The sequence below is a fragment of the Jaculus jaculus genome, chromosome 3 (assembly GCF_020740685.1).
Source record: "Jaculus jaculus isolate mJacJac1 chromosome 3, mJacJac1.mat.Y.cur, whole genome shotgun sequence".
NCBI classification, from domain to species: domain Eukaryota; kingdom Metazoa; phylum Chordata; class Mammalia; order Rodentia; family Dipodidae; genus Jaculus; species Jaculus jaculus.
The window spans coordinates 59,780,631-59,801,914 of record NC_059104.1 but is presented as its reverse complement, the minus strand read 5'-3'; the positions used below and the strand labels follow the sequence as shown (position 1 = coordinate 59,801,914).

Here is a 21,284-nt window from a genome sequence, read left to right as displayed (position 1 = left end):
GTGCTGTGTGGCTTTAGGCTTGTTGTTCTCTTTCTGTGTTTTGGTCCTGTGAAAGCAGGCCAGCTTCTTCTGCCATTATAGAATGTCCCCTGGATACCTTCTTCCATAACTGTGCCTGGTCTGGAAGTTCATCTCAGCGAATCTGAATCTGTTTTCTACAGACTCCCACTAATTTTGGGTTATGAGAGGGTCTACACCCTTTAAATTCTCTCTAAATTAATAATGGTTATGCCATTTAACTGGTGTTGACTTCACTCTCCATTGGAGAATCTGCTTCTCTTTTTCAGATGGGAGCTAGGCCTGAGGAGATAAAAGACACAGTGCACTTCACCCTGGCTCCAGCTGAAACCACAGAGGATTTGGGGAAATAAGCAAAATTTCTGCTCTTTTAGTGAATCTGATATCAGCACAAGGATGAAGGAGATAGACACTGAAGACAGTCAACACTTCCAAACCAGAGATTCAGAGGTTCCTGAGTGCCCATCACTGAAGTAGACTTAAAATGCACCCAACATGGCTCAGGGAATTTTGCAGAAGAGGGGTTGGAAAGATTGTTAAGAGCCACAACTTGGGACATTTTGCACAGAGACATTGCCTCTCCCCCATAACTGACAGCTGTTCCCATAATGCATAACCCACAATGCCCATGGGGTTGATCTGCATCCCCAATGAGGAAGGCCTCTTCAGAAAAGGGGCAGGGAGGAGGAAAGGATGGTACCATTATGTGCTATTTACATGCTAAATCTGTCCATATATAATAAAAAAATATATAAATAAAGCAGGAGGTTTGGGAATAATTTATCTAGTCCCTGCCAATTCTAAAATTCTGTGGTTATCTCTAAAAAGCAAGCAAGCATACCAAACAATAAAGCCAAAACACCTTCTGACACACGTACCCTCAGGCAACATCTACCAGGGATGACATTTGTGACCGGGCATTGACATTTGTGAGTGTGTTTATAAGATTTTAATATTGGCTACAGCTAAAATTTTGTCAAAAAATTTGAGCCAACGCATTCTGGTAGACTTTAATCCCTAAAAGTCCTCTAGGCAATATTTCTAATACATATTTTGTCCAAGATTTGATGTGCTCTGCTCAGGTATTTCTAACAAATGCTCTCTGCAAACGAATCTCTTTGAAAATGCATTAGGCAATGTAGCTTCTTCAATTCCATATCTACCTTACTGTCTAAACTGAAAAAGCCAGTTCACGTTATTAATGACAAGTCATTTTGCAGAGTGCCCAGGTTAATAGAAGAGATAACTGGCAAAATATCAATGTGTAATTCTAACATGCTGAAGATAAAACAGAGGTCTGCTGTAGAATGCAGAATGTGGAGACAAGAGGAAAACCTTCCCAGTGGGTACCGACTGACAGGACAGTCATAGCCACTGGCTGGTCTGCCAGTTTCACAACTTGCTATTTTCCTGTTTCTCCCACCTTTTTCTCCTTCACTGTCCTCCTTAGGGCATTTAGAGAATGAGGAAATCAAAGCCCACACAGATTAGAGACTTGTCTGTAGAAATGCCACCAGTGAAGACAGAGGTGGCTGGGGCGATGGCAGCTGGGGCGATGCTACGCCTACTCCAATTTCACTGCTTTGTCCATGATGCTGCTGTTGCAGGTGTGTTTGTCAGATTCTTGCTGCTTTAAGGAAAAGCCTGTGAAAATTAACTTCCCAGAGAAAAGACTTATCTCAGCTCATAGTGGTGGAGGTTCCCAAAGTGTTCCCATTGCCTTGGTTCTGTTGCAAGGGAGAACATGGTGGCAAGACCTGCCCGTGCCCTGACATAGCCAGGAAGAGGGACAGAGGCCCCACAATCTCCTTCAAAGGCGCAGTGACCTAAAGGTCTCCCACTGGGACCTGTTTTCTAAAGAGTTGACTATCTCTCAATAGTGCCACCCTGGGGATCAAGCCTTTAACCTTGAAGATCTAGACTCCACCTCAAGATCTAAGATTGCATGTACTGCACACCTGTAATCCCAGCACTTAGAAGGTAGAGGCAGCATTGTTTCAAGTTCTAGGCCAGCCTGGGCAACATAGTGAGACCTTGTCTTAATAACAAAAAAGACACCCCAGCTGGGTGTGGTGCTGTATACCTTTAATCCCAGCACTTGGGAGGCTAAGGTAGGAGGATTTCTGTGAGTTCAAGGCCACCCTGAGACTACATAGTGAATTCTGTGTCCATCTGAGATATAGTAAGACCCTACCTCAAGAATTAAAAAAAAAACAAAAAAAAAAAACCAACTAACAAAACACCCCAAAATTAAGAATGGGGAGATGGCTCTGCAAACATGAGATCTTGATTTTGGATCCTCAGAATCTGTCATTCCAACACCAGAAAGGTGGAAAAAGGCAGTTTCTTAGTGCTTTGTTGTACTTTAAATGTATATCCCCCATAGACTCATATTTTTTTAAATAATATTTTTATTTTTGTTTATTTTTATTTATTTATTTGAGAGTGACTGGCAGAGAAAGAGGCAATGTGTGAGAGAGAATGGGTGCACCAGGGCCTTCAGCCACTGTAAATTACCTCCACATGCATGTGCCACTTTGTGCATCTGGCTTATGTGGGTACTGGGAAATTGAGCCTTGAACCAGGGTCCTTAGGCTTCACAGGCAAGCACTTAACTGTCAAGTCATCTCTCCAGCCATTATGTGTTTTATTAAAACTTGTAATTTGGGGACTGGAGAGATGGCTTAGTGATTAAGATATTTGCCTGGAAAGCCAAAGGATGCAGGTTCGATTCCCCAGGACTCACATAAGCCAGATGCTTAAAGTGGCACATGTGTCTGGAGTTTGTTTGTAGCAGCTGGAGGCCCTACCACACCTATTCTCTCTCTCTCTCTCTCTGTCTGCCTCTTTGTCTCTCAAATAAATAATAATTTTTAAAAACTTGTAATTTGATCTCCAGCAGCCTAGCTGGAGGTGGTATCACTGGGGCGGATCTGGATTCCAGACAAAAGGTGTGCAAGAAGTCTGAGCTCTGGAGGGTCCCTGTTGCTTTCTACCAGTTTGTGTTTGCTGCTTTTTGGTGTGTGTGCTGGTGCAGGTGCTTTGCTTGCCGTTTGGCTATTTCTCTTTGCTTGAATGTATGGAAGCAGCTTTTTCCACCACTGTTGGAACTTCCCCCTGGATCTGTAAGCTTGAAGTAAATTCCTTCCACCTATAAGCTGTGCCTGGTTTGCAGGTTCATCCCAGCAATGTGGAGCTGTTTACAATAGGTTTAATGGCACCTAGTCCAGCCAATCAGTGAGCTCTAGGTTTAGTGACAGATTACCTCAAAAAATAAGGTGGAGAGTGATTAAGGTGATTACTCAGTGCTGACTTTTGGCCTCCACACACACAAACACATGCACCCGTGCACACACATGAGCCCACACACATATGAACGCCCTCCCCACACTCACTATACACACAGGCCAAAAAGAAAAAAAATCACTTTTTATTATAATGGGCGCTCAAAAAAGTTAGTGATAGTTATTAATATTTTGTTATTTCTGAGTTCATTTGTTCATTTCAGAAGCCTGAGGACAAAACTGGAGGATTTCTTAAAGTCACATCTAGATTAAGATTAGTGTGGTTTCTTAACAGTCCTCAAATTCAGCACCAGAACTGCATATCATCTTGGTAGTGTTCAAGCTCGTTGTCTTATTATCAGAAGAAAAAGTTGGTTGTTCTCTGTGTGATGAGCATGAAGACAAAAGACACGGCCTAGTGGTAACTAAAGATCACTCCACCAGTGTGGAATCTCCTTGGTGACTGAAGCAGAGCCTGGGACCAGGAGCCATATCATGCCGATAGCATGGAGGCAGAGAGCTGCCTTGAGCAACCCCTCGTATCCTGTCCATCTTATGGGAGTCTGGGCTTTTCATTGCAAGTTTTAATGAATTGGTCTCTTTTTATTACAATTGGATGGATTTAATTTCCCAGGCTCCAGTAAAAAATCTTCAGAACTTATGAAAAAATTAAAAATAAAATTGAAGCAGGATGAACTACTTGAAGATCTTTGACTTTGCAACTAGCTATGTATATGTGTCTTCCAGTTATGTGGTCTTGTTTGCACTAAACCTCAGTATTTTCATCAATAAAATGGAGATTATAATCAGTTTCTTCTTTACAGGGTTGAAATTGCTCAGCACATATTGAGTTCTTAATCATAGCACTAATCAGGATTAACTTTTTAAAAAAGTGGTTTGAAACTGGGTGTGGTGGTGCATGCCTTTAATCCCAGCACTCGGGAGGCAGGGGTAGGAGGATTGCTGTGAGTTTGAGGCCACCCTGAGACTCCATAGTGAATTCCAGGTCAGCCTGGACCAGAGTGAGACCCTACCTCGAAAAACCAAAACCAACCAACCAACCAACCAACCAAACAAACAAAAAAGTGGTTTGAAAAATTGAACTAATGCCTGGTTTAATTGTAGTCCTCTAGCATTATAAACATTAAAAGTGCCTCAGAATAAATATTCAGTGGGAAAGGATTTTTGTCTTTTATTTCTCAGCTCACCCTTCTACCATTTAAGCAGTAAACATGGGACAAGGGGCACACATCTATTCTTATTTAGCAGAGCTCTTTTGAATGGGCAGCTCTGGAAGAAAACTTCATGTTTAAATGACCCACACTATTTGGAAAAACAAACAAAGCTCATTGATCAGAATTGATTGCTTTGAGAAATAACAAATTGGCTGAATTCAACTATTTCTTCTCTTCTTCCATGCCAATCTTTGGGTAGATAGAACTTCATTATGAAATTTGCCTAGGCTTGTCTCTGGATAATGCAACCTTAGGTATAAACAACCTAGAATGTTTTGTGGAAGACCTTGAATGATTTCCAAGCAGGAAATGGAATCCTGAAGAGCCAGGGAGTGAACAAATTCAGGTTTTCAGTCTCAGCTGACCTTGATTAGCATACAGCAACAAAATAATTGCTGTCTCTAGAAACCCACCCTCTCCCTGGCTAGATGACTTGATCCATTCTTCTCTTCCTGCAGAAAACTTCTGGAATGAGATGAGCCAACCCCTTCTTCTGTAGCTAAGGAAGTTGATATTTAATGAGCTTTCATAACCATCATCTTTAATGTTTTTCTCTTGGTCCCTACACAATGCTCCATTTTCTTCAAGCAAGAACTGTTTTGAAGGTATGTGTAGCCATTTTCTAGTTCCCATAGCTATTCACAACAAAACAGAAAGGTATACTTTTTATTGATAATTTTATACATGTATATAATGTATTTTGATCATAATTCAAATTACCTTCTCTTGGCCCCTCTCCCTGTCCTCTATCTGATGAACCTTCCTTCTTCCCAAGTAGTCCCTTTCTTCAAGAAAGGTACATTTATTAAAATATGTAAAAGCGTCAGCTCTTTGGATTCAGAGGTGTCCCGGTGCTTCCTAGTAACTTGGTGGGGAGATCATGATGTGGGGTATTGCCAAGAGACAGGCGCAAAAGACTGTCACTGCCACCTCGTGGCCACCTGGGGCCACAGAGGGTCACTCCTCAAAGGGTTAGGTTCGTGTCTTTGGCTGCTTGCCCGGGATCTCTATGGGGCATTCAGCAATGCTTCAATGACTCTTTTGTTATAGTTTTTCTTACTAGCACACTTTCACTTTCTTTAGCCCCAGGAAAGGGGAAATTGTTGAAAGTTAGCAAAATTCTATATTCTGAAAAATATCTGCAGGGAAGAAAAGGTCAGGGTCCATGGAAGACTCTTAAGATGAAATGTTTGAGAATGGTGTAAGATCCTCATTTCATCTTGCTGGAGCTCCTCTCTCTCTCTTTCTCTATAAGAAGAGAGATTTGTGGGGCAAAGGCAAGCCCTGGGTTGTCACCTGTCGTCATTATCACCTAGTCAATTGGAGAAGTCAGGACAGATGAGGACTCACTATCTTATTTATCACTCTTGTCTGCCATCCAAATTAGTTTTCACATCACATTCTGGTAGTATCAGATTCAATATCATCAGCTGAAATACTAGCGATATTTTTCTGTGCAAAAAAAATGACTTTCAAGGCATGTATTACGGAAAGGATTATAATAAATTAAATGCCTAAACTGGCAGAGTGCAAACAATTTTGACTCAGATCTAAATGTTTGCACTGGCTGTTTAAACATTTAATTTGTTAGAATGGAAGTAGCAGCATAGAATAAGCATGTTAATTAAACGCGGGCCTTAGCAACGTGAGTCATCCCACGGACACAGAGCATGACAAACCTGGACAGCAGAATTCACTGTGTATGGCCTTCTCAAACACTTTACATCCTTAAACTGTGCAGACATTAGTCCTGTCTTTCTGAGGTGTCTTTTGTCTTTATTTTTGTTTAGAGAGAGAGTGAGAGAGCAAGAGCAAGTGAGTGAGTGAGGGGGAGGGAGAGAGAGAGAGAGAGAGAGAGAGAAAGAAAGAAAGAGAGAGGGAATTGGCCCTAGGCCTCAGCTGCTGAAATCGAACTCCAAATGCTTGCACCACTTTAGTGGGCACGTGCGACTTGCACTTGCCTCACCTTTGTGTGTCTAGCTTACATGGGATCTGGAGAGAGATTAAACATGAGTCTTTAGGCTTCACAGGCAAGTGCCTTAACCACTAAGCCATCTCTCCAGCTCCTGAGGTGTTCGAGTTGTATCAGATAGAAGGGGGAACATTTAGCCGGGCGTGGTGGCGCACACCTTTAATCCCAGCACTCAGGAGGCAGAGGTAGGAGGATTGCCATGAGTTCAAGGCCACCCTGAGATGACAGAGTTAATTCCAGGTCAGCCTGGACCAGAGTGAGACCCTACCTCGAAAAACCAAAAACAAACAAACAAAAAAAAAAAAAAGAAGGGGGAACATTTCCTTTCCTTTCTAGGAAGTCTTTGGTAGCTCTCCACTGCTTACAGATGAACCAAGTTCAAAGACGTTTACAGTCTGACCCCAACCTGCACTTTACAGCCTTTCCACTTGCAGCTATGTCTTTGATGTGCTTTGAGTGTCCATTTATTCTTATCTATTCCCACATCATTTCTTCTCCCTAGTCTCCATTCCTTCAAATATTTTCTTCTTGAAACTTTATAATTTCTCGGCTTTTGTCTCTGGCTGTCCCCTACTATAACATTTGTTGTCTCTTCCTTTTGTATCCTGGTATCTTTGGTTCTTTTATCATGACTAATACCATTCTTGTTTTTGTTTTTGTTTTCTCGAAGTAGGCTCTTGCTCTAGCCCAGGCTGACTTGGAACTCACTATGTAGTTTCAGAGTGGACTCGAACTCACAGCAATCCTCTTACCTCATCCTCCTGAGTTCTGGGTTTAAAGGTGTGTACCACCATGACCAGCAAACCAAGGACTTGTATACTAGGTAAGCACTCCACCAATTGTGCTACATCCCTAGCCTGTATATTATTTAGTTTTGCTCCCCCAAACCCTGTCTTTCCTTCCCAGGCTCCCCCGGCAGGTAGTGCTGAGGAAGGACCAGGCTCTCTGGTTCCTCCTAAGGGGTTGAGGAGGAGGGGGAGTGTCGACAGCTCGGAACACACCACCAAGCCAGGAGTCTCATCAAAGCAGGAGTTTGCTTTATTGTAACAAGCAGGTGTTGAGAACGAAGGTGGGGGTCTCAGGAGGGGATAAGGTGTAAGGGCCAATAGCATACTGTGACTTTTGAGATGATTGGTTCTAAGCGCATGCACGTGTGGGAACTCTAACTTCCTACAAGGAAGTAGCAGGCCAGAGGCCATTAGGTGTCCTGCTGAGTCATAGCTGGCCAGAGACAGGTCACCAAACTTTAGCTAGTCTTAGGAAGTTCCACTAGGCCTCACATCCGGGTCTCTCAAGGCCCAACATTTCCTTGTATTGTCTGATGTCTTACATTGCTCTTTGTTCTTCCCTCCCGCCCCCACAAAAAAAAAAAAAAAAAAAAAAAAAAGAATGTTGAGGCTGGGCATGGTGGCACACACCTTTATTCCCAGCACTCAGGTCAGCCTGAGCTACAGTGAGACCCTGCCTTGAAAAGCAAAAAAAAAAAAAAAAAAAAAAAAAAAAAAAAAAAAAGTACAACAAAAAAGTTGTTATGGATTGGAAAACTCAGTCATCAAAATAGCAACCATTTGCTAACTCAAGGGATCAATTAGGCGCTAGACTAGTCATTAGAAAATTCCCGATGTGGACTAAAACAGTTCCAATTAGATTCACATCCTGTACTAAACCAAGACTAGCCCACAGACACATTCCTTGGGCCCTAAATCCATGTGAAAGAGCATGCTGCTCATGTTTTGTAGGAAGAAAACCCTTCTTGAGACTGACATGATTCTTCTTAAAGCCTTTGTTCATGAACCATGTAGAAAAAAATCAACTTGCCTTGGATGCATGTGCATGGGCATTTTATACCTCCTCATGGCTGAAGTCTTGTCTTCATTGTAGGATTTCTGCATCTATTCCAGTCCACAGCCATGTCAGATCCAAGAGTCAACGGTGAGAGGGAGTCTCATTTATGATGGTAACCTAGCTCATGGGGCCAACTGCAGGCAGCTCAGAGCTTCCGGTGCTGGTATGAGTTCATTGCGCCAATGGGAAAACTTAGCTTCTTTCCTCAAACCTCACTTCTCATTTGTAAATGGAACAGCTACTGCCTTTCCATCTTACAGGGCCATTTGTGCAGATGACGGCAGCTCATTACTGCAATGCTTTGAAAAGATCTCACAGAATCCTGTTGGGTACCATTGGAGGCTAACCTCCAGCCTGATGAGAGTGGATATTAAAACCATGCATCTGCTCTTTCCAGTCACTGAGTGCACACAAAAAGTCCCTTAGTTGTATTTATAACATTGCAGCTTTTTTTTTTGAAGACAGAAATTAAATTTGTTTTTTTTTCAAATTTCACAGTTTTACAGATGAACCATGAATTCCTCTGCTTGAATGAACTTCAAATCATAATTTGGTTAATGTCAGGATGGTAATAAGATTTGTAAAATTGAACACGAGTAGGGAACTGATGAAGCAGGAGGGAGAGATTCAAGCAACTCTACCTTTTTGCCTCATGATTCCCATTTTTATTTTCCTTCTCTGTGCCCTTTGATTCCCTTGAGCATGTAAGCTGTCTGTTCCTCTTCATTGGAAGAATCTGGTCAGATGGCATTAATGCTTGTAAAAGCAAAGATGAATGTTAAGTCTGTCACCCAGTTTAGAAATTTTTAGTTCTTTGTAACTGTCATCTTACAACTCTCCTGTAACAGAAACTAATCCAGCTTAAAGAGGTGAAGTTTAGGAGATCTGAGTGGAAGTCCTCGCCTCCTCTGCCTGCTCACATTTTCCAACTCAGTTTACTCTAGAGCAGTAAGATCCAGGTCCCTCTTCTGTACAATCCCATGCACAGCAGAACTCAGTATGAACAGAATTGGTCTATGCTCGTAAGTACTTGTTGGGTGTAGACGTCATGGCATTTTATGGAAACAAGGCTTGAGTGCAAGAACTAACCTGCAGTGGTGCAGTTTTTTTTTTAATTAATTAATTTATTTATTTGAGAGTGACAGACACAGAGAGAAAGACAGATAGAGGGAGAGAGAGAGAATGGGCGTGCCAGGGCTTCCAGCCTCTGCAAACGAACTCCAGACGCGTGCGCCCCCTTGTGCATCTGGCTAACGTGGGACCTGGGAAACCGAGCCTCGAACTGGGGTCCTTAGGCTTCACAGGCAAGCGCTTAACTGCTAAGCCATCTCTCCAGCCCAAGTGGTGCAGTTTTAAAAGGAGGGGGTTAGGAGAGGTCAAAAGACACTCAGGTGCACCTCAGAAATATCCCATGACTTATACTATTTATGCCTAAGATAGGACTTGAGTAAAAGAGATCTTTATACATAAATAGGGAGGACTTTGGATGAAGTTAAATAACCCATCTCTCAGCCCGTTCCCACCTCTCTCTCTCTCTCTGTCTCTCTCTCTCTCTACACACACACACACACACACAAAGGAGGTAAAGAATAACACTTTTTTCTTGTCTTAGGAGCTACTTGGTCACAATTTGTTTGAGTTGCTTTAAACAAAAGGAGAATATTTAAGAGTTCCGGAACAGGAATGGAATCCCACAGGACTGAATGGTGGGGGTGGGGATGAGTTTTCGAACTCCAAAGCCACTGAAAGACTCTCTCCAGGGTTTCTATGTTCCTCCACCAGATTGATTCAGCTTTTCCAACTTGGCTGACCGCTTTCCTTAAGCCACACTCTACCAAGTATAACTGCATCTTTCCCAATCTGTGGAGGATCCCAGGGTCTCAAAGTCAAATTCCTAGACAAGCAGCTGTGATTAATGAATGCAGTTGATCCAAGGGTGATCATTTGGCCAATCTGGTCCTATCAACATACTCCATTCAGGTGCCAGCTTTACATCAGTCATCCTCAGACAGGGTCTCAGTAGGCATCTAAGGATGTTATTTCTTGGGAAGATAACCTTTGGAGTGTGGAGAACTGAGATCTCTGACAGCTATGCTCACCACTATGCCATCAACATGCCACATAATTATTTGTGAAGGGGTACTGTGTGGGGATCTCCCAGATCCTTTGCATTTATATTTTTCTTTTGTAATTTTTTTTTGAGAGAGAGAGAATGGGAGAGACAATTGGCATGCCAGGGCCTCCAGCCACTGCAATCTAACTCCAGATATGTGCGTCACCTTGTGCACATGTGTGACCTTGAGTGCTTCCATCACCTTGTGTGTCTGGCTTACCTGGGACATGGAGAGTTGAACATGGGTCCTGAGGCTTCACAGGCAAGTGCTGCGAAGCCATCTCTCCAGCCCTCTCTTCTTTACTTAACTGTGACTGTTTCATGCCTGTTGGTATTGCTTCTTTTTTAAAGTATTTTTATTTATTTATTTGCAAGGGTGGGGGGAGAGAGAGAATGGGAGAAGAGGAGACAGACAAAGAGAGAGAACCCAGCTGCTGTGAACAAACTCCAGAAGCATGTGCCATGTATCTGGCTTTACATGGGTACTGGGGAATTGAGCCTGCATCATTAGGCTTTGCAGACAAGTGCCTTAACTACTGAGCCATATCTCCAGCCCTGGTATTACTTCTTAATAACAGCTAAGGTTTAGCTAATAGTTTAACAAAGGGGGGCTGAAGAAAGCAACACACGTTTCTGTCCTGGAGACTACAATTTAGTGGGGAGACATAAAAACTGAAAACGCCCAACAGTAACAAAATAATTGCAAGTTATGTTAAGAGAGGGAGTAGAATATTGACTTAGAAAAGAGCCTGAGAAGGAGGGGACATATTCTAGATGCAGTCTGAGAAGTACTGGCTAGGGCATGGATTTCTTATTGGAGTTTGAAGGGATCAGTCATGAAAAGGTAGTGGGGAAGGCATGTTCAAAAGCACTTCTGGGAGAGGGATGGAAAGATAACTGGAAGGAAGAAGGCAAGATGACAGGAAGGGGAAAAGAGGGAGATAGAGAAAGAAAAGGAGGAGGAAGAAGAAGAGGAGTAAGAGTAGGAAGAGGAAGACAATATGAATCAGAAAATGTAAAATCTCCCCCATAGAGGAAAATAATTTGTTCTTAATACTTAATACTCTGTATGCTACAACTCCTTGAAGGTCATATTTGTAGACTCTATTAAATTCTGTTGCAAAAGATTAACTATGGAATAGCAAATTTATATTGACTTGCTTATTTCAATCAACACTCATAATACAGATTTATATTATAATGAACTAATCTGGCCATATGTTTGGGGACTGGAGAGATAGAAGTGTTGGTCTTTTCCTTGTGCCTTACTAGTTACATAATTTTGGACAAATTGCATTCTGTACCATTTCTTTCTTCATTCTCTCTTTTCAGTCTCCATCTTTGGCTCATAGATATATTTTAGAAAAATTACATTAAACAAAGAGCTATATATAAAGTGATGAGTCTGACACTTACTGTGTATTACAAGCATCTTTTAAAAGTTCACATCACCTTTGTATATAAGTCAGATTCTAGCAAACGGATACTTAGCAGTGCTCCTTGGGGAATTCAGTGTATAAAAGGAGTGTATAATGAATACGCTTTAACACATGTGGGAGTGGAGTAGAACACTCTGTAATTTTGACAATGCAGTGAAAGGGGACAGATAGCAGCAGAGAGGAATTCTTAAGATGAGCAGGATGGTCAGCACCAAGAAAATTCCAGCCCAAACTCACCCAGAAGACTACTGTCTTCTCTTCAGAGAGAAAATGGAATCTACCAAAGGATAGAAGACACTCGGCGCAGAGCTGTAAGAACTGACTTCAAACCCAAAGGCTGTTTGGTGCTCTCATTAAACCTCCTCCACAGCAGGATGGCAAGCTTGGCTGAAAAAAACATGAGTTTGGGAAAATACCCCAAGGGAAGGGCTCCTCCAGTGGCTTGGAGAATATCCCAGACTCTAGGAAAGATATAAAGGGGAAAGTAATTAAGAAGGAAGAACCTTCTTCGCAGAGGGAGATCACTGAGGGTTAGTGCCAGCACGGAGCCCTCCTGACTTCTGCAGCTGGGGGAGATGTTAGGCTTTAAGCCTGTCTCAGGCCCAAGCTGCCAGGTTCGGATATTCCCTCCAGAGAATCCTGCCAGGGGAAAAGCCTTTGGAAAAGCCAATCACACAATTGCAAAGAAACCTGTTCCAGCTATTCACACTGACACTAGGTATGAAGGGAACTATCAATATTGATAAGAGCTGCTGATCATGGAGGAAAAAGACAATTCAGAAAACCAATTTTTTTAAAAAGTATTGCTAATCCAGGCATGGTGCCACACACCTTTGATCCCAGCACTGGGGGGCAGAGGTAGGAAGATCTCTGTGATCTCCAACATCACTATCATCAATACCAAGATGCCTTGTGAGACAGGGGTGTGTCCAGGCTTAAATTCTCTTGTCTGGTCTTGGTTTTGCCACATGATGCTGGTTAAGACAAAAGGCTTCTTTAAACTACCAGTTTCTTTAAAATGAGGGCTTTTGGCAGGTGTGGTGGCACATACCTTTAATCCCAGCACTTGGGAGGCAGATATAGAGAATCACAGTGAGTTTGAGGCCAGCCTGGAACTATAGAGTGAGTTCCAGGTCAGCCTGGAACTTGACATAGAAAGGGGGGGGGGAGAGAGAGAGAGAGAGAGAGAGAGAGAGAGAGGGAGGGAGAGAATGGGCAGGCCAGGGCCTCCAGCCACTGCAAATGAACTCCAGACACATGTGCCCTCTTGTGCATCTGGCTAACGTGGGTCCTGGGGAATCGAACCTGGGTCCTTTGGCTTTGCAGGCAAACACCTTAACAGCTAAGCCATCCCTCCGGCCCTGGAATCATTTCTTATAGTACATTGCTTTCATCACTAGCCTTAACTTAATGGAGAAAATCCAGAGAGACCTCAAAAGAGAAGTAAATAAATTGAAGTTGAGTCAGCAAATAGAGGATCCCAATAACCAGCTGGCTAAGCTTAATGAAGACATGATTAGATGCAAGAATGAATTTCAAGAAGCATCAAGAAAATCAAACCGTGACCTGAAACTGGAACTTGACAAAGGAATGGAAACAATATAGGAAAATATAACAGAAAACAAAAATCAAATAGAGCTTATAAAAGCTTCCCTAGAAACTCTTACTAACAGTTTAATCATGTGGAGGACAGAACCTCAGATCTGGAAAACAAGACTGAAGAAATGGTTCAAGAGTCCAAAAACTTTGATAAGTTCAAAAAATCATGCAAACAGAGAAGAGGGAATTGTGGGATACTCTAAAATGACCAAACATCCAGATCATGGGTATAACAGAAAGGGAAGAAATTCAGGCCAAAAGCATGGAGAACATATTCAACAAAATTATTGAAGAAGCTGGACATAATGAAACATGCCTTTAATCTAAGACTTGAGAGGCAGAGGTAAGAGGATTGTTGTGAGTTCTAGGCCACCTTGAGAGTACATGGTGAATTCCAGGTCAGCCTGGGCTAGAGTGAGACCTTAACTTCAAAAAAAGTTATTGAAGAAAACTTTCCTGCTCTCTCAAAAGCAAGACATATCCATATACAAGGAGCTCACAGAACACCAGACTGGACCAAGAATAAACTCTTCAAGGAACATTGTAGTGAAAACTCTAAACAATGAAAACAAAGAGAGTGCTAAAAGTAGCAAGAGAGAAGTAACTCATAACATACAAAGGCAATTTCATCAGAATTACCTCAGATTTTTCAATGGAAGCCCTAAAAACCAGAAGGGATTGGAATGGAGCACTTCAAAATCTAAAAAAATAAAAACCTAGAGCTTTCATCCCAAACTACTATAATCAGTAGAAGTATCTCTAATAATAGATGATAGAAGGAAAACCTTCCATGATAAAAGCCAGCTCTATGACTATATGAACACAAAGACAAACCTACAGAGAATAATTCAGGGAATTCTCCACACAGAAAAGTCAAACAACAAACCTCAAGAGCCTACAAGAGGAAAAACACAATAACCAAAACTACAGCATGCACAAAAACATTCAAAGCCCAAGAAAACACCAAGCCCTATAAAGCCTTCAAGATGGCAGGGATTAAATCAAACCTCACAGTGATAACATTAAATATTAATGGTCTTCACTCACCCATAAAGAGACACAAATTAAATGGATGGATCAGAAAAATGAACACTGGGGCTAGAGAGATTGTTCAGTGGTTAAGGCACTTGCCTGCAAAACCTATGGACCCTGGTTCAATTCCTTAGTACCCACATAAAGCCAGATGCATAAAGTGGTACATACATTTGGAGTTTGTTTGCAGTGGCTAGAGGCCCTGATGTGCCCAATTCTCCATCTCTCATATAAAGCAAATAAACAAATAATTTTGGGGGGCATTTTTTTAATTGACAACTTCCATAGTTACAGATAATAAACCATAATAATTCCCTCCCCTCCCCCACTTTCCCCTTCACAAATGCACTCTCCATCATATCACCTCCCTCTCTCCATTAGTCTCTCTTTTATTTTGATGTCATCATATTTTTCTCCATTATGAGGGTCTTTTAAAGATAGTACTAGGCATTGTGAGTGGATATTCAGGCCAGTCTGTCTGGACAATTGCATTGTAAACAGTCTTACCATTCCTTTGGCTCTTACATTCTTTGTGCCACCTCTTCTGCAATCGACCCTGAGCATTGGAGGGTGCGATAGAGATATTTCAGTGCTGAACACTCCTCTGTCACTTCTTCTCAGCACTGTGTTGCCTTTTGGGCCATTCCAGTGGTCACTGCCATCTGAAAAGAGAAGCTTCTCTAACCAAAAATGAGAGTAGTATTAATATATGGGTGTGAACATTAGGTAAAGTGTTTACAGGGAAGTTTGGTGAGCATAATATATGCATTTAGCCAGACAAGAACATGTGTTCCACTCCTAATACTCATGACCTCCCCTAACATATGCTTTTGATTAGGTTTTCAGTACCAGGCATGTATTCTCTCCCATAGAGTGGGCCTCTAGTCCAATTAATGAGCAGTTGATTTCCCCCATAACAGACATGCCACTATTGCACCTGTTCAGTCTTTTGGCCTGGTTAGCCAAACTTGAGGCTTGCAGTGTCCACTGTTTTCACCACTGATGACTTTTGTCTCCCAAGGGCCTGCATGCAGTGCATCTTTTCCTGGCTTTCTGTCAGCTGGTCTGCAGGGAGGAGGTTTTTAGCTCAGCCCCAGCTTGATTTCTCAGCGACCTTGCAGCCCAGGCATGTGGAGTCTGTCTTCAGCTATAGGGTCATACCATATATTTCTGATGGGAAATAAAGAGCCTGGGCAATAACAGCCATTAATGTTTTGGGGGGCATTAGGGAACTCCCTGGCCAACAACTCATTGGAAGTTATCCCATCCTTGGCACTGAAATTTGTCTAGTAGCAGTCTATGGCTTCTGAGTGTGCCATTATCCTATATGTGTATATATATAATTTAAAAAAAAAATGGACCCTTATATTTGCTGTCTTCAAGGAACCCATCTCATCACTGAGGAGAGACACCTCCTTGGGGTGAAAGGCTGGAAAATGATTTTCTAAGCAAATGAAAACAAGAAGCAAGTGGGTGTGGCTATATTAATATCTGATAAAATAGGCTTCAAACCAAAAGCAATCAGAAGGACAAAGAAGGCAATGTTTTACTCATCAAGGGAATGATCTAACAAGAGGAAGTCACAATTATAAATGTATAAGCAACAAACACAGGTGCACCACAGTTTATAAAACAAAACCTACTTGACAACAAACCAGAAATAAACCCCAATACCATCATAGTAGGGGATTTCAATACCCCACTATCATCAATAGACAAATCATCCAAGTAAAAAAATCAGCAAGGAAATAATAGATCTTAAAAATATCATAGATCATTAGACTTAACATGCATCTACAAAGCATTCCACCTTAATTCTACAGAATACAGATTCTTCACAGCATCCCACAGAAACTTCTCCAAAATAGATCATATATTAGGGTATAAAGCATGCCTCCATAAATTCAGGAAAATTTTCTTTACTTCCTGCATCATATCAGACTACAATGCATTAAGAAGAAATTAATAACAAGAGAAATAGCAGAAATTATACCAGCTCCTGGAGATTGAACAGCATGCTATTAAACAATGAATGAGTTGTGGAATAAATCAAATAGTAAATTATAAAATTTCTAGAACTGAATGATAAATACACAACATATCAAAACTTATGGGACACAGTGAAGGCAGTCCTAAGGGGAAAATTCATAGTATCCAAAGCTTTTATAACAAACACAGAAAGATCTGAAATTTATAACCTAAGTATCCATCTAAAGGCCTTAGAAAAACAAGAACATGCCAACCATAGAGTTCCAGATGGAAAGAAATATTTAAGATCAGAGCTGAAATTAATGAATTGCAAGCTAAAAAGCAATTAGGAAAATTGATGAAATGAAGAGCTGATTCTTTAGAAAAATAAGCAAGGTTGATAAATCCCTGGCTAGTTTGATCAAATGAAAAAAAGAGAAGTCTCAAATTAACAAAATTAGAAATGAAAAGGGAGAGGTCATAACAGATACCAATGAAATTGAAAGAATCATCAGGAAATATTTCCAAAACCTCTGTTCCACAAAATTGGATAATCTGGAAGAAAGAAACTACTGGATGAAAAATAAGGGGAACTCTCCATGATATAGGAGTGGGGAAAGACTTCCTGAAAAACAAACAAACAAACAAACAAAAAACCCAGTAGCCCAGGAAATTAGTCACAGAACTGGTGGGATCTCATAAAGCTGAAAAACTTTTGTACAAATAAACATACTATAACAGATTACTTAAAGAATGGGAGAAAATCTTTACGAGCTATACTAGTGACAGAGACCTAATATCTAGAATCTGTAAAGAATTCAAAAACTAAGGGTTGAAGTCAGGTTTACATTGCTAGCAGAAAACACCTGACCAAGAGCAGCCTGTGGGCAAAAAATATTTAGTTTGGCTTACAGACTCAAGCTCCATGGTAGCAAGGAAAAATGATGGTATTAGCACAGGTTAGACATCACCTCTTCGCCAACATTGGGTGGACAACAACAACAGGAGAGGGTGCTAAACACTGGCAAGGGGAAACTGACTATAATATCTATAAGCCTGCTTCCAACAATACACTGCCTCCAGGAGGCATTAATTCCCAAATTGGCATCAGCTGGGGACCTAGCAATCAGACCACCTAAATTTATGGGGACACCTAAATCAAACCACCACATTCCAAACCCCTGGCACCCATAAACTGATAACTATCCATAATATAAAGTGCAATGCATTCAGTCCCTATAGTTTTTATCAATCCTAATGATGTTCAGATGTTCTAATAATCTGAGATCTTTTAACTGAGCCATAATACCAAAAAAAAAACAAAAACAAAAAAACCCTAAACCCATAATGGCACCAAATAAACACTCACACTGCAAAAGATGGCATTAGGCATAGCAAAGGAATATTCAACCAATTTAAACAGGGCAAACATCAAACTCTGTAGTTCCAAGTCCAGCAACTCTAGTCAATGACAAATCTCCAAGTCCAATAATTCTAACCAGCAACAAGTCTTTGAAATGCCAATTCTGCCCCTCCAGCTAGGCTACTCACAGACCTGGAAAACTTCATAAGGGGCCCAAAGCTCTCCTTAGCAGCCATTTTATGGTCCCAGCATCTCGACTGGGTCTCCACTGCAACCCACAGTCCACCCTCAAGGATCCATTAGGTCTTCATGCAGCCAATTCTGCTTCACACTGACCATGGCCATATCCAAAACACAAGACTGTGTTGCAAATTCAATGACCCTTTCTTTCCTGCATTTCTTATACTCCAGGTGGGGTGCCAATTTTTAAATCCAGGGGTGAATAAAGCAGAATTTGAAGAACAGGATACTCCTTCAGCATTCAGGCCCTTTCAAAAGACTGAATTCTTTCTGTTGCCACAATTTAGGTCAGCTGGCCCAATCTCAATGGTTGTAATCTCTCATACAATTGCAGCTGAATGAGCAGCAGTTTTAGCCCAAAGATTTCATGTTCACCCTCTGCTCATACCAGTTCATTTCTATGCAGTGCAACCCAGTATCAAGTCTCAGGATAGGGGCATAACAGCAAGCTTCTCACACAAACTGCTTCTAGTCCTGTCCAAGCAAAGCTATTTCTCATCCTAATAAGCCAAACCTCACAGTCCATAGTTCTTACTGCATTCAGGTCTTTCAACTGTGGCCAGAATAGTCCATAATGCTATACTTACAGCACTGCAAGTTGTCTCTTAGGCCAAGGTTTCAAATCCTTCCACATTCCTCTTGAAAATCAGCTCCAAAAGGCCAAAGCCACACAGTCAGGTGTCTAGTAGCAAATGACACCACTCCTCAGTACCAACTTTACTGTTGCAGTCAGGCTCGTAATGCTGGCAGGAAACACCTGACCAAGAGCAGCTTGTGGGCAGAAAAGGTTTATTTTGGCTTACAGACTCAAGAGGAAGCTCCAAAATGGCAGAGGAAAATGATGGCATGAGCAGAGGGTGGACATCACCTCCTTTCCAACATTGGATGGAGAACCTTCTTTCTGGATAGCAGATTAAAAGATATAAGCTTTGGGTTAGAGAGATGGCTAAGCAGTTAAGTTGCTTGCCTGCAAAGCCTAATGACTGATATTTGACTCTCAAGGTCCCATGTAAGCCAGATAAATAGTGACACAAATACATAAGGTTGTATCTGTGCACAAGGGGGCACATACATTTGATTGTAGTGGCTGGAGGCCCTGGCATGCCAATGTGTGCCCTCTCTCTCTCTTGCTCTCTCACATGTAAAGGCAGTCTGTTGGGCTTGCCTCAAAAAAATAAAATAAAGATATAATCAATAGGAACATGGAGGGATTGTCAAGTTAGAAGGGCCCTAGGTAAGGTGGGATGAAGTGTAACCCTAAAATACTTGGCTCCCTTGTAACTCCCAGTACCAGAAGTCAGTTACAACCTACATTGAGTTCTTGATCAGAGAGATCTATGAGGTCCCCAAAACAAGACGGGCTTTTGCCAAAGCATTTGATTACCCACCTGAGGTGAAAAGTAAAACCTTATTGCTGAAACACTACATGCTGCCAATACAGAACAATGGAAGATCCTACTGGATTTGGAAGGAAGCCAGTTCCCCAATGGTTAGCCTGTGTAGTGCTGAAAAGTGCTTCATGAGCTTCTGAGGAAAGTGGCCAACAACAATGTGAGCAAGCAGGGAACACTGCTATATGAAAACAACCAGCCTGACAAGATGTACCTACCTGTGCAATAATGGCATACAGCCTAGGTAGGTAGCCAATGGTTCTCTTATTGGCTAAGCAATCTGCTCAGCTGAAACAGGGAACCAAGTCAGAATCCCATGCAGACCAAGATGATGGACTCAAATGAGAATCTCAGGCTGGAGGGATGGCTTAGCAATTAAGGCACTTGTCTGCAAAGCCTAAGGACCCAGATTTGATTCTCCAGTGTTCATGTAAGCCAGATTCACAAGATGGTACATGCATCTGGAGTTTGTTTGCAATAGCTAGAGACCTTGACATCTCATTCTATCTCTCTATCTGCCTCTTTCTCTCAAATAAATAAATATTTTTATTTTTCTAAAGTATTTTCCCCATTTTAAAAACAATTCATTTTGGATATATTTAGTATGTAAATAACACATGTTGCTACCATCCTTTCCCACCTCCTTGCCCCTTTTCTGAAGAGGCCTTCCTCCTTTGGGATGCAGGTCAACCCCATGGGGATTGTGGGTAATGCATTATGGGGAGGGTAAGCAATGTCTCTGGGCAAAATGTCCCAAGTTGTGGCTCTAACACTCTTTCCACCCCCTCTTCTGCAAAATTATCTGAGCCATGCTGGGAGCATTTTAAGTCTACTTCAGTGATGGGCACTTAGGAGCCTCTGGATCTCTGGTTTGGTAGGTGTTGAGTGTCCTCAGTGTCTATCTCCTTCATCCTTGTGCTGTTATACGATTCACTAAGCAGCACTATTGCTCATTTAACCAATTCCTCTGTGGTTTTTAAAAATATTTTATTTATTTGACAGAGAAAGAGGGAGAGAGAGAGAGAGAGAGAGAGAGAGAGAGAGAGGGAAGGAAAGAGAGAGAGAGTGAGAAATGGGTGCACCAGGGCCTCCAGCCACTGCAAATGAATTCTAGATACATGTGCCTCCTTGTGCATCTGGCTAACGTGTGTCCTGGTGAATCGAACCTGGATCTTTGGCTTTGCAAGTAAGCACCTTAACGTCTAAGCCATCCCTCCAACCCTCCTCTGTGGTTTCAACTGGGGACGAGTAGAGTGCACTGGGTCATTTATCTCCTCAGGTCCCGCTTCCATTTGAAAAAGAAAAGCAGATTTTCCAACAGAGAGTGAAGTCAGCACAGGTTAAATGGGATAACACTTATTAATTTAGAGAGAATTAAAAGGATGTGGACCCTCTTATAGTCTAAAGTCAGTAGGAGCTTTGACAATGGAAAGCAGAATCATTATCTGGATATGATTCACATCATATTGTTTCACAGTTCCAGATATGGTTTCCTTTCCACTGAGTGGATCTGGTAGCCAATCCAAGAGCATTTGGTTACCCACCATGGCTGTGTGCCACTATTGCACTTGTGTGGGCATAACATCAAGTTGTTTACTTCTGAGTTGCTTAGACTTTGAGTTGCTTGAACAGATGTTGGCCATTTTTCACTGGTAGCTCATGTAACACCTTCCAGCACTAGATGGACTAATTGTCTGGGGTCTGGCTCTCCACTGGATTCTATCCAGGTCTCTCCATGGTCCATGCCGACAGTGTATGGTATCTTCAGCAGTAGGATCTTACCAT

The 21,284-nt window shown here is 41.8% G+C and overlaps 1 pseudogene; it reads right to left on the bottom strand.

Moving 5' to 3' along the window:
• The window catches only part of LOC123459417, a 41,133-nt pseudogene that overhangs the window by 12,814 nt on the left and 7,035 nt on the right, over positions 1-21,284 (bottom strand).